Below are 13311 nucleotides of genomic sequence, written 5' to 3'. Positions count from 1 at the left end.
GCGCAGGCCGTCGCAGCGCTATAAAGCGCAAATGTGAAACCGTCCTTGCATCAGTTTTCTTCCGGCATGGAGAGGGGGAAAAAAAGGATTCTCCACCTTCTGCATTATGTCAGTCTGTGAAAATCAGACACACTTAGATGTCATCCAAGTGGGGTCCAATTTTTTTCATGGGCCCGTAGACATTGCCAATTGCATTGCCAATTTTGATCTGATACTGGGATCAAAAATTGGACTTTTTTCCGATTTTTTTTCCATGGAGCACTGGGTCCGTGCAAAAAATCTGACATTTGCACAGCCCCATAGAATATCATAGGTACGAGTGTTATCCGTCAAAACTACGGATAGCAAACTCATATATTTATTTTACTCGTTTACATAGCGCCATTAATTCCACAGCGCTATGTATACGTAATATATAGAAATAAATTAAATATTTATAAACAAATATAGATATATTTATAGATATATATTCACTCATATATATGTTCTCCAATTTTCATAGACTGACAAAATGGAGAAACATTTTTTTCCCTCCCCACTGATACCACTTTGATCAAAGCCTGATCGGAGTCTGCAACTCTGGTATGGTTGGTTGTATGGCTAGGTATATTTAGCTATAGTTGGTTTTATGGCTAGGTGTATTAATCTATGGTTGGATGTATGGCTAGGTGTATTTATCTATGGTTGGATGTATGGCTAGGTGCATTTATCTATGGTTGGTTGTATGGCTTGGTATATTTATCTATAGTCGGTTGTATGGCTAGGTATATTTATCTATAGTTGGTTGTATGGCTAGGTATATCTATCTATAGTTGGTTGTATGGCTAGGTATATTTATCTATAGTTGGTTGTATGGCTGGGTGTATTTATCTATAGTTGGTTGTATGGCTGGGTATGTTTATCTATAGTCGGTTGTATGGCTGGGTGTATTTATCTATAGTTGGTTGTATGGCTTGGTATATTTATCTATAGTTGCTTGTATGGCTAGGTATGTTTATCTATAGTCGGTTGTATGGCTAGGTATATTTATCTATAGTTGGTTGTATGGCTGGGTGTATTTATCTATAGTTGGTTATATGGCTGGGTGTATTTATCTATAGTTGGTTGTATGGCTGGGTGTATTTATCTATAGTTGGTTGTATGGCTTGGTATATTTATCTATAGTCGGTTGTATGGCTGGGTGTATTTATCTATAGTCGGTTGTATGGCTGGGTATATTTATCTATAGTCGGTTGTATGGCTAGGTATATTTATCTATAGTTGGTTGTATGGCTAGGTGTATTTATCTATAGTTGGTTGTATGGCTGGGTGTATTTATCTATAGTTGGTTGTATGGCTGGGTATATTTATCTATAGTCGGTTGTATGGCTGGGTGTATTTATCTATAGTTGGTTGTATGGCTGGGTGTATTTATCTATAGTTGGTTGTATGGCTTGGTATATTTATCTATAGTTGGTTGTATGGCTAGGTATATTTATCTATAGTTGGTTGTATGGCTGGGTATATTTATCTATAGTCGGTTGTATGGCTAGGTATATTTATCTATAGTTGGTTGTATGGCTGGGTGTATTTATCTATAGTTGGTTGTATGGCTGGGTGTATTTATCTATAGTTGGTTGTATGGCTAGGTATATTTATCTATACTCGGTTGTATGGCTAGGTATATTTATCTATAGTCGGTTGTATGGCTAGGTGTATTTATCTATAGTTGGTTGTATGGCTAGGTATATTTATCTATAGTCGGTTGTATGGCTAGGTATATTTATCTATAGTTGGTTGTATGGCTAGGTATATTTATATTTAGTTGGTTGTATGGCTAGGTATATTTATCTATAGTTGGTTGTATGGCTAAGTATATAGTTATATTTTGTTGACTATAAGACGCACCTAACTAAGATGCCTATTAGTTAGAATGTATATTGTATATCAGAGTGTAAGCTCCTAGGAGCTTGGTGTATATTGTATATTAGAGTGTAAGCTCCTAGGATCAGGGTGTATATTGTATATTAGAGTGTAAGCTCCTAGGATCAGGGTGTATATTGTATATTAGAGTGTAAGCTCCTAGGGTCAGGGTTTATATTGTATATTAGAGTGTAAGCTCCTAGGAGCAGGATGTATATTGTATGTTAGAGTGTAAGCTCCTAGGAGCAGGGTGCATTTATGTTTTCCCTTCCAGATCGACTCTCCTGAGCTTATAATGCATGCAGATATACAGCAATATGCAGCAGGACAGATGTGATCCAGGGAAATATCCGATCGCCGCAACTAGGGTCAGGAAGGAATTTTTTTCCCCCCTGAGGCAGAACTCTCCGGGGGGTTTCTTCGCCTTCCTCTGGATCTTGCGGTCCTGTGGCTCTCAGCCGGTCGTCAATGCCCACAGCTAGTTCTGTGGTCTGTATAGAGACTGACCTGAGAGTCATTGTGATCGCGGTTTAATTTCTTAAAGGGCCGGTAATATTTTATTACAGTGTTGCTTATTGCTATTCCAATAAAAAAAATAATAAGATAGAAAATAAAAAGTGTCATGGGAGTTTTTTTCTATTCACTTTCTTTTTACACAGTTACAATGATGGGAGTGATCAATACTTCCCTCAGTACTCTACAAGTTGAACCAGGAATTATGGGGGGAGCTATTTACAGAAGTCAGACCACATATCTCCAACCATTGTGGTATCGTAATATCAACTCCTGTCCCAAGTTACATTAAAAGTGTTATGGAGGCAGTGCCCTAAAATAGTATATGTCCTACACAAAAAACTACCCGCTAGAAGATTGAAGACGGAGACACAGAGCTGCAGCATACAAGAGACACAAGCAGTGTAGGACTGGGGTGCCAAGGGCCCACTAGTAACCATCATCAGGGCCCAACTTTTACAGCTACATGCAAATGTGACATTATCCTCAATCACAAATTTATATAACAATGAACTGGGAAGATTGTTACGTGAATAAGATGCTGCCTCTGTAAGTACATAGTGAATAAAGGATATTTTGTCAAGTACTGCTATATAAGAGGGTGGTGGCCCACTAATGCACAGTGACCCACCGTAGGATTTATTCTGTTCTCCTGTGGGCCTGTCCAAGCCTGGGTATAATATGTGTAATATATGTAAATGTTATACTTTGTGTTTGTGGTGGAGATCTGCGCAGGTTCATACTGTGAGAACAGACATAATTAAAGCTTAGGACTGGCCCATAGTGGGAGGGGAAACCTCCTCAGTAAAAGAGGAATACTTCCTGATAGTCAGATAGAGAAGTACAGTAACCAAGGTCAAGATTAATTTGCAGTGGGCGCGCACTTATCATTCAAGGCAGTGGGAGGCCTTACTAGAATCTCTTGCGGACATTCCTGCAATATCCGGCGCCTAGGATTCGGTACAGATACTGCCAAGAGTGCCTTATTCTCTAGGGTACAGAGGAAGCGGATGTGAAACTGGGTTAAGAGAAGGTAACGGATGCCTGGTGCACTGAGGAACTGGACAGGAAATCCCTGGAAAACCAGTTAACATGAGGATAGTCCAAGAGGAACGGAGAGCGATGCTGGAGACATACTGTACTAAAGAAACAAAGAATACGAAGTGTTGTGCCAGAAACTGCATGTTACAGTCTGATGAACATAAACTGCCCAATAAATGTTTGCTTCTTACAATGAACTGTGTGTTCCCTGAGTTATGTGGGCTGTCTCCTGAGGAGGGAGATCTGGGGAAAGCAGAGGTCTGCGGTCTACAGGTGAATATGATGCACCCCACACTTGCCAGTAAGTTGGGACCAGGGCCGGTTTTAGACAAAGTGGGGCCCTGGGCAAAAGTTTAAAGTGGGGCCCTAAATGCTCACATATTGCACCATCTCACCGACACATTTCTGTTGTATTTACATACGCGGAGTTGAGGCCGTTAAATGAGCATGATTGACAATATTGAAGTCGTTCGATACTTGTTTCCTGGCCTCTTTACTCCGGCTGGGGAAGAATGATGGGGGTGTGGCGCCCCCAGGAGTATGGTCGCCACAATGGCATTGCCTTCCTCCAGGGAGGGTGATGTCAGGCTTGGAAGCAATGAAGGGTCTCTTTAGCAGTTAACTATAACATGCAACACAGTTCCCACTCAGGGCCAGCAGAGGGAGCTCTGAACCAGAATTGGGGGAGGAGTGCTCTCTGAGGGCCAGGAAGGGAAATTAGTTCTGTGAGGAGGTCGAAGTGTGTAGACGTGGAGAGAGAAGCTGGGAGACTGAGCGGAGTTGAGAGCTCGTTCCCAGCTGGAGCGCATGAACTGGAGCCTGGTCTCCATGGTTGTATGGATACTAATGGCCCTGCAACAGAAACCAGAGGAATAGGAAGCTGTAAATTCTCTATTCCCACCTAAGACTCGGAGGCACAGTAGCAACGGGTGAGCCAAGAGAAGAGATAGAAGGCTACAGCTGTCTGCCGTACGAGGTAGATCTGAGAGCGAACAAGAAGGAGGAACTTCAGTGTAACACAGTACTGGAGGTACCTCAAGTAAGCGCTAGGAAGGAGACTACACAACCTATCTGCATAAAGAGATTCCTGAGTTGCTTCCAGGCTAATCAACTCCTGTGCCATCTGTAATCTGGACCCTGGACTGCACTTACAAAGTAAAGGTAAAGAAACTACACTTTGTTGTGTCCTTGCCTTCTTCCTGCAACTTCTTCAGCACTGCTACATCTCTGTGCCAGACACTGCACCCTCTTCCTCAACATCTATCCTCACCGATCTACACTGCCCTGGGACTACAGCCCTGCCTGTGGAGGGCTATAACATCACTGCTGCACCCCACCATCTGTCCCAGAGGATCTGTCTGCAGCGTCGGCTTAACACCTCCCTTGCCGAACACCACAGGTGGCGTCACGAATCACTCATAAACTTTATTCCACCACTCTACCCCTTTTACATGGGTGCCCAGGGCCACGGACTGGGTCACCGCTGCTGTGACATTCCCCTCTGAGAAACCGGCCCGGTACCGAGTACCCCACAGCCCGGGGAGGGCGACCCAGGGGCAGATGCAGAAATCTACAAGTCATTAACCCTCATACACTTTCAGACTCCCTACACTCATCACTGTCCCCATTCTCCTCTTTTTCATGTCCTGATCTGGCTGTACATCACTACAATGACACTCTCAGAAGTACCCTGGACCAAGTAGCACCCCTCACTCTCAGAACCTCTAAACACAGAGTAAAACATTCCTGGTTCACATTGCAAACTCGATTTCTCCAGTGATGCTCTAGAAGTGCCGTACACCTATGGAAGAAAACTTGATCACCAGAAAACTTTATCCACTACAAAGTTATGTTACCGACCTATAACGCTGCAACCCCCAAAAAATGTTTTGACACCTTTCACTCCCTCCTCAGTCCAAAAAGACAGGCCCCTATCACAGACATCTGTGCTGATGAACTGGCCTCCCACTTTATAGAGAAAATAGAGAATATCTGTCAGGAAATAAGCTCCCAGCCATCAAGTGCCACAACTCTAATCCCTCCCCACATTTGATCCCATCACAGAAGATGAAGTCTCCAGGCTCCTCTCTTCTTCTCGTCCAGCTACATGCACTACTGACCCCTCACATATCCTCCAGTCTCTCTCTCCTGTCTTCACTACCCATCTAACTACAATCCTCAATTTCTCCCTCTCTTCCAGTATTTTCCCCTCCTCCTTCAAACACTATCATTACTCCATTATTTATAAAAATCCTCTCTCAACCCATCCTGCACAAATAGCTACAGACCTGTCTCCAACCTCCCATTCATCTCTAAACTCTTGGAGCGCCTGGTCCACTCCTGCCTTACCCGTTACCTCTCCACTCACTCTCTCCTAGATCCATCACAGTCCGGCTTCTGCCCCCTACATTCTACAGAAACTGACTCATCAAAGTGACCACTCTCTGCTCATTCTTCTCGACTTCTCTTAAGCTTTCGACACTGTTGACCACCAGTCAAATGGCATAAAGGACACTGCTCTCTCCTGGTTCTCTTCCTATCTTTCTGACTGCTCCTTCAGTTTTTTGTTCGCTGGCTCCACTTCCTTTCTTCTTCCTCTAACTGTTGGGGTCTCTCAGGGCTCAGTTCTTGGCCCACTTCTCTTCTCTCTCTACACGGCCCCAGTTGGACAGACCATCAGCAGATTTGGCTTTCAGTACCGTCTTTATGCTGATGACACACGACTATACACGTCATTGTGGCGCCCCTGAGGGTTCAGTCGCCACAGAGGTACTGCACCTCCTGCTGAGGTGTGGTACCCCACTATCCAGGTAAGGTGGAGACACCTGACCACACTCCACACCTGCATTCAGCACAAACACTACTAGTGTAGCAGAGCACCCTTCATGGCTCCCTGCTTGGAACACGAAGTGTGCTGGGAGGTGGGTGGAGCTTAGACTGCACAAGAGAGCAAGAGAATGTTAGGAAAGGGTCAGTTAGAGAGAGAAAATCCCCAGAGAGGGATGGAGTAAAAGCAAGTTCTGCAGCAGCTTCCTGTGATCTGGAGCTGCTGGCACGGGAAGGAACATGAGAAAGCCTAGTTCTCCAGAAGGAAGATAGTTTAGTACGGAACGTGAGGAGAAGAGAACTGAAGACAAGGGTGAGAGCAGAGCCCTTCCTTAAGTTAAAGCGCATCGTTCGGAGTCTGGTCTCCGAGGTTGTATGGATACTGATGTTCCTGCAACAGAAACCAGAGGAATAGAAGTTGTCACCACTTTATTCCCATCTAAGACTCGAGGGCACAATAGCAACATGTGTGAGCCGGGACTTGGGAGAAGGGGTCCCTGAAGCGGGCTACAACTGTCTGCCGTACGAGTGGAGTTCTAAGCAACATCTGAGAGGAGGAACTTGAGTTTAATACACAACTACAAGTACTTCAGTTTAAGCGCTAGTGAGGAGACGTTCGGAGAAGGCACATGTTGGAGGAGTGCTGGAAAGGTGTACTTTACCTTGCCTGGGAGTTGGCTGAGCCCCTGACCTGGAGGACACGGCACCGAAGCGGGTACCTGTGTGCACCAGACTGTGAGTAAAGCCTTGGAACTACATGCCCTGGTGTCCTCCACTTATTCCTGGGCCTTGCACCCGGCTCTGCTACATCTACTCCTTCACACTGTCTCCCCATTTACCAACCTCATTGCTACTACCCTGGGACTACAGCTCCACCTGTGGGGAGCGTCAACATTATTGCTGTACCACACGATCTGTCTCAGAGAAGCAACCCTGCAGCGCTGGTCAAACTGACCAGAAACCACAGGTGGCGTCACAAATCATCTCAATAACTTTATTCCCATCACTCTACCCCTTTTACATTGACTGCCTGAGGCCACGGACCAGGTCACTGCCACTGTGACATCTCCCATTGAAATCAACGGGCCCGGTACCGAGAACCCTACGGCTTCTGGGGGCGAGTCAATTTTGGCGTCACGAACAGGATGATGAAGCCCGGTACCACCGGGTCCTGTGTGCTGAAGATTTATTACATTGGATATTGTTGAAAATGTGCATAATAACCAAAATGAAAGACTGTAAAATGGACTCTCAAAATGGCCGCCGGCGCGGTGAAGAAGGGCGTGACATCATGGGTGGCCCTAAGAAAAGAGCGCGAACTGTCCTGGGCCTCCCCTGCCTGAACATCTATGTGACAGCAACATGGCCCACCCCCAGAGGGGTCTGTATACTGGCTTGGTATGGAGGAAGAGAAAGGAGGCCCCACCCCAGGAAGGAGGAGCAGAGCTGTGAGGCGGGAAGAAAGCTCAGAGAGAAGCCAGAACGCCAGGACGCCATGATGGAAGGATGGAGGCCTGAAGAGCGCGAGGAATCATAGAATCATAGAATCGTAGAGTTGGAAGGGACCTCCTGGGCCATCTGGTCCAACCCCCTGCTCAAAGCAGGATTCACTAAATTCAGCTATTAAGTCTGTCTACAAGAGGAGCTTGTCTTCCCTGGCGCAATAGTTGAAGCCTCCGACCCTGCTTCCGTGATGGACCGCCAGCAGTTGGAAGAAGAGATCGCTATGCTGAACCGCAGTCTGCGGCTGAAGCAGGAGGCTCTGTGGACCTTGGAACGGCAGCGCACCTAGGAGGGGCCTGCAGAAACGATACCTCCACCACCGGTACCCGCCACCGCTGCACCAGTTCTCCCCCAGTCAGCACCCGTGAAACTCGCGGCTGCTGCGATCCCATCGGCAGCGCCCGTCACCACCTCCACGCTGCTACCGCCGCTGAGCGCTGCCTGCCAGGAGGAGTTATCTGAGGACCCGGGAGCTGACTATGAAGCAGAGACTTTGTTCCTGCCTGGACCTGGCACGGCCGCGCAGGTCCCACCGGAGGCCTCAGCAGACCCTGAACCAGCTCCACTCCAGTCGCCGCCCGTGATGAGTGGGTCCGAATACAGCAAGAGGATCAGGAGATAGCCCAGTTGAGATGGTGGGTCGCATCTAGACAGGGGCCCAGCCAAGGCGAGAGGAGATCTGCCTCACCTGAGATGCTGAAGATGCTGCGGCAATGGGAAAGACTACAAATGTGGGATAGCATCCTGTACTGGAAGATGTTTCTCCAAACAAAACTCAGCCTTGTCTGGCAGACGGTTATTCCCTTGTCCCTGGTAGATCAGATGGCCACGGTGGCACATGAAAAAGGAGCAAACTTCGGGCAGGAAAAAACCTTCCAGTGATTGCAGCGCCTGTTTTATCATCCCAATCTGAGGAGTGTCGTGGAAAGGGTCTGCCAACAGTGCCGGAGTTGCGAACTGGTCAAACCCCCGGAACAACGGGTCCCCACAGAGACGTTGAAGTTCTCTGGTCCTATGGACCTACTGACCAAGGCTACGAACACTGTTTAGTGATGATAGACCATTTTACTAAGTTTGCAGTAGTGACTCCTACACGAGACCAGACTGCCGAGTCTGCTGCTCACGCAATCTGCAAGCACTTCATTCAGGTGTACTGGTGTCCCAAATGCATCCATTCCGATCAGGGGGCCTGCTTCCTCAGAAAGGTGATGGAGGAGCTGCACCAACTGTACAAGATCGATAAGTCCCGGACAACTCCTTATCATCCACAGGGGAATGGAGCTTGTGAGAGATTTAACCGCACTCTTATCCAAATGCTGAGGACTCTGGAAGAGGACCAGAAGGCATGTTGGACTGAGTTCGTCCCTGAGTTAGTGTGGGTGTATAACAATCGGAAACACAGCACCACCGGCTTCACACGCTACTCTCTGTTCTTTGGACGGTCCGGGAAGGAGTTGACAGAGTTGGAGTTGGAGCCCGAGGAGGACTACCCACGGACGGGGGTGTACTCCTGGGTTCAAGAACATCGTTGTCAGCTACGGACTATACATCGGCTAGTGCAGAACCGGCTGCAGGAACTGGAACACCCTCAAGTTGCTCCTCAAAAGGGGACAGCTCTGCGGCCTGGAGACCGAGTCTTGGTGAGAGAAAAGCACCCACACAACAAATTGGAGTGCCGATGGGAGAAAAAGCCGTACAGGGTGAAGCGGCGACTTGGCAACAAGGGTCCCATCTACGAAGTGCAGCCGGAAACAGAAGAAGGAGCCCCCACTTGCACACTACATCAGAATATGCTGTGTCTTTGTTTGTCTCCAGATTCTGAACCAGTGCAATTGGCTCCAGTGCCCCCATCGGCCGTGCCAGTGGTCAACACTGATGTTGAAGATGAGGAAGACTCTCAATTTCCCCCAGGGAATCCGGAAGCAGGGCTGGTGCCTGAAACTACCAACATACCAGAAGGGACCCTGACTCCCGTTCTTTCAACAGCAGCTGACACCGCTGTCCCTGCTGATCTGAAACGCTCTGAACGTTCAATGGCTGGTGTACCCCCCGTTCGCTACAATCAGGATGAGTTCATCTGGCAGCAGATTGTGCAGGGATTGGAAGTTTGTCAACTGGAATTTCAGAAACTCTCGCCCGTGGAATGGTGAGCAAAAAGAGAGGGGGAATGTAAGGGAGTGAAGCACAGGAGGAGTTGGAGGGGGGTTACCTTCTCCGCTTTGTGGCCGGAACCAGTTAGCTGTGCTGAAGGTTTCCCGGGGGCAGACTTTTGGACCGGAACAGGAAGGAAGACAGGCTGAGGGCAGCAAAGCAGGGCGCGTGAGCAGCATGTGCAGCAGACAGAGCAGGTCACGCCGCGTGCAGGAGAAGAGAGAGAACTCCCGGTCAGGAGGCACAGACAGAAGGACGTGTCCGAAGTATTGCTGTCCGTGAGTATGTGGAAGCGGAACCCTCAGTGACTAGAGAAGTGTGACCTACTGACCGTGTAGAGACATTGACCAGTGCAGAGATGGTGACCCACGTGCGTAGCCGCGGTACCCACAGTGGTAGCACAGAGCCCCTGATTCCTGCTGTGAGACTTATAAAGAGACTGAACACCGTACCTGCGGAGAGACTGCTAGTGCTTAAGCAAAGACTCAAAGCAGGGGAGACCCAGTCTGCCTTGCGTCCCCCCTGCCTTCAGCATTAACCCCCGGAACCCCTATTGTGGGTAAATAGAGACTGCGGAGCCTACAGAGACCAGTGAGACTACAAGTGCCGCTGCTGACGGCGCCCACGTTGGAAAAGACGACCCTACTAGCAAGATTTCTTCAGAACTGATAAGTTACAGGAATCCCCGTTTCATTACTGTTATTCTGCTTGACTGTTTGATTACTTGTCTTAGTGCCTATATACTGTTAAAACCAGTTTAACCCTCTTTACTTTCTCCCTGCGAGGAGAATCTTATCCCTGTAAATAAATCCTTCAACGTTTAATCTGTCTCTATTCCGTGGTGACATACCCAGCACCTGCACGTTATTACAGGTATTCGAGCATTACATCCGAGCACCAGCCAATACTCACCGAGTGTTGAGCACATCAGGGTACCCAGATACTCAAATGATAACCGAGAATCACGCCCACTCACCCCTAGTCATCACCAGTCAAAAGGGAGCTCTCCGTAACCACTCCTTCTTAGCTCAAATGGCTGAAGTCTCAAGCAAGTCTCTTGGCCTCTTGCTCTGCCAACTTAGATGACATTGGAGTCCTGTCATTGTCGTTTATATCTTTAATAATAATTAATTTTTATATAGGCAATTTTAATTGGAAATTCTATGGTATCCAGGAAATAAAATGTAACGGTTTTAAATTTCTTCAAGAAATCTTTAGGTTGTACAGAAATAAACTGCTCCTTTCCTGTAATGTAAAACTTCCCATCTCTGTATTTGAAGCCATTAAGAAGGAAAAGGGCAGAGGGGGCAAGACTGATTACCTTTGTGTGCATTTTAAGGCAGGGATGTGCTAAGATCTTGATTGAAGTTTATGCTTCCTGAACTTGACACATGTTGAATCCAAGAGCTCAAATAAATTCTGAGCACAAGTCATTGTACATTGTTTAAACTTTATTTTTGGTGTCTAAAGTGTGAATCAAATGTGTCAGGAGGAATGTAAAAAGATCTAAAAATATACTAATACGTACGTATTCTGAACAGTGTAAAATATTATTGGAATTATGCAGGTGTTTAAGACTCTATTCTCTTCTGTGTTGGGCTTCCTGGTTGTCTGTTTGATTATAAGATCATGGAATTCAAGTTGGCAAACAGATCCATTACATGACAGATCCCAATGACACTCGACTGACCTCGTTGATTAGTCCTCCAACTGACATGATTCATATTACCGCTGCAGCTAATCACCAGCCTCAGAGGTGACATTCATGTTTAGTCAATTGATTGGCTGCAGGGGATGATTGACTTATAGATGGGACATCATCTCTTCAGTTCTGCCTGGAATAACTGAGATTCAACAGGTCTGTAATGCAATTTTTTTTTTTACATTCTCTACAAGATTTTGTAAAATCCTGGAAAATTGTAACTCAGCCCCTAAAATCGCTCCAATCGTAAAATTATCAGAAAACACAACCTGTTTTAGTATTATTGAAAGGCCTCAATCTTTCCCATTTTGCTTGCAATGAATCTCCATAGCCTTTATTGTAAAAGACTTTTGAGTCACACATAGAGACTAGAGGCAGCTGGACATGGATAATGCAGCAGTAGATGAGTATACTAATACACTCACACTACGGTTGAGCAGACCCGTGGATGTTTGGGATCAGCGCGTTCAGCCAAACAAAAGTTAAAAGTTAATTTTGGATTTAAACTTGAACCCGAATCCAATAGAAGTTAACGAGGAGCTGAACTTCAGTGCCTTAAAATGGCGGTAAAATGGTCATAGTAAGGGCTAGGGTGCTGCAAAAGGAAACTAACTGACAAAAGAGCAGGACAAATGCCCTGCGAACAAATGTGGGCAGGGAAATGACTTAAAATAGCATAGAATAAAACAAAATAAAAAAATATAATCTTGAACTAGCAGTCGGAGGCCAAAAATGGAGCAAGAGGTTGAACAGAAGGAGGTGGAAGTGGTGGTGTAGGTGGATTAGGTGTAGAAGAAGGAGGTAGACAGCAACTGTTTTAATTTTTTTTTTGAGGGGATAATTTGAAAACTGGCAATGTAATAATCTGTGGGCCATGTTCCCTCTGTATACAGAATACTTTGCATTTTTTTTTGGTGGTAACAATGAGGAGAGCATCAAATAGGGGATGTGGCCATGTTGCTGTTGATGGTGATGTAGCTGATGCAGGGAGAGAGAGAGGATGTGATCAATCTGTGTCTGCTATGTGGCCAAATTTAACATCTTCCTCTGCCGCAAGCAGGAGACAAGATGTTCTGTGTAATCTCGTAGGCCCGAGTACCGTTGACTGAATGGTGAGGTCAGAACAAGTAGAGGTGGTTTTAGATTGGTTTGCTGAAAGTGCCTTAAGTTCTTTTGCTTTATCTTCCACCTGATACCCTGCTGAAAGCGCAGATTTTGCACCTGCAGCCCATTTGCATCTGTCTTCCAACTCACCCCCTTGCAAATCAGGCAAGCAGTCTGAGCTCCAAGTCATGCAGCAGTCACTTCTGCATTTTGATGACTCTGCTGACTGTGGTTCCGAGGCCCATCCACCCAGCCCTGCCCCACAATTTGAAGAGATTGAGTGCACTGAAGCCCAACTATTTGTTCTGTTGGTTGACTACATGGGAGGGTTATTGCAAACGGCTAGCGAACCACCGAAGAACATCTCTGATGATGCTGCCAAATGCTGCAGAATTGTGCCGTGTTTACACTGGCAAAGATGGCAAGGGCGAAGAATGAGTAGAACATCATGCAGGGGATTATTACTATTTTTTATTTTTAGAGCATTTTTGATTCCATGGTGCTGTTCTTGAGCAGGGAGGGGTTTTACATGCAAAACACAAATAGAAATTACAATGAACAAACTAATA

This window comes from Dendrobates tinctorius, unplaced genomic scaffold (genome assembly GCF_039654945.1).
Source record: "Dendrobates tinctorius isolate UK_male_01 unplaced genomic scaffold, ASM3965494v1 ptg000111l, whole genome shotgun sequence".
NCBI lineage: Eukaryota > Metazoa > Chordata > Amphibia > Anura > Dendrobatidae > Dendrobates > Dendrobates tinctorius.
Note: the sequence above shows the minus strand (reverse complement) of the source record.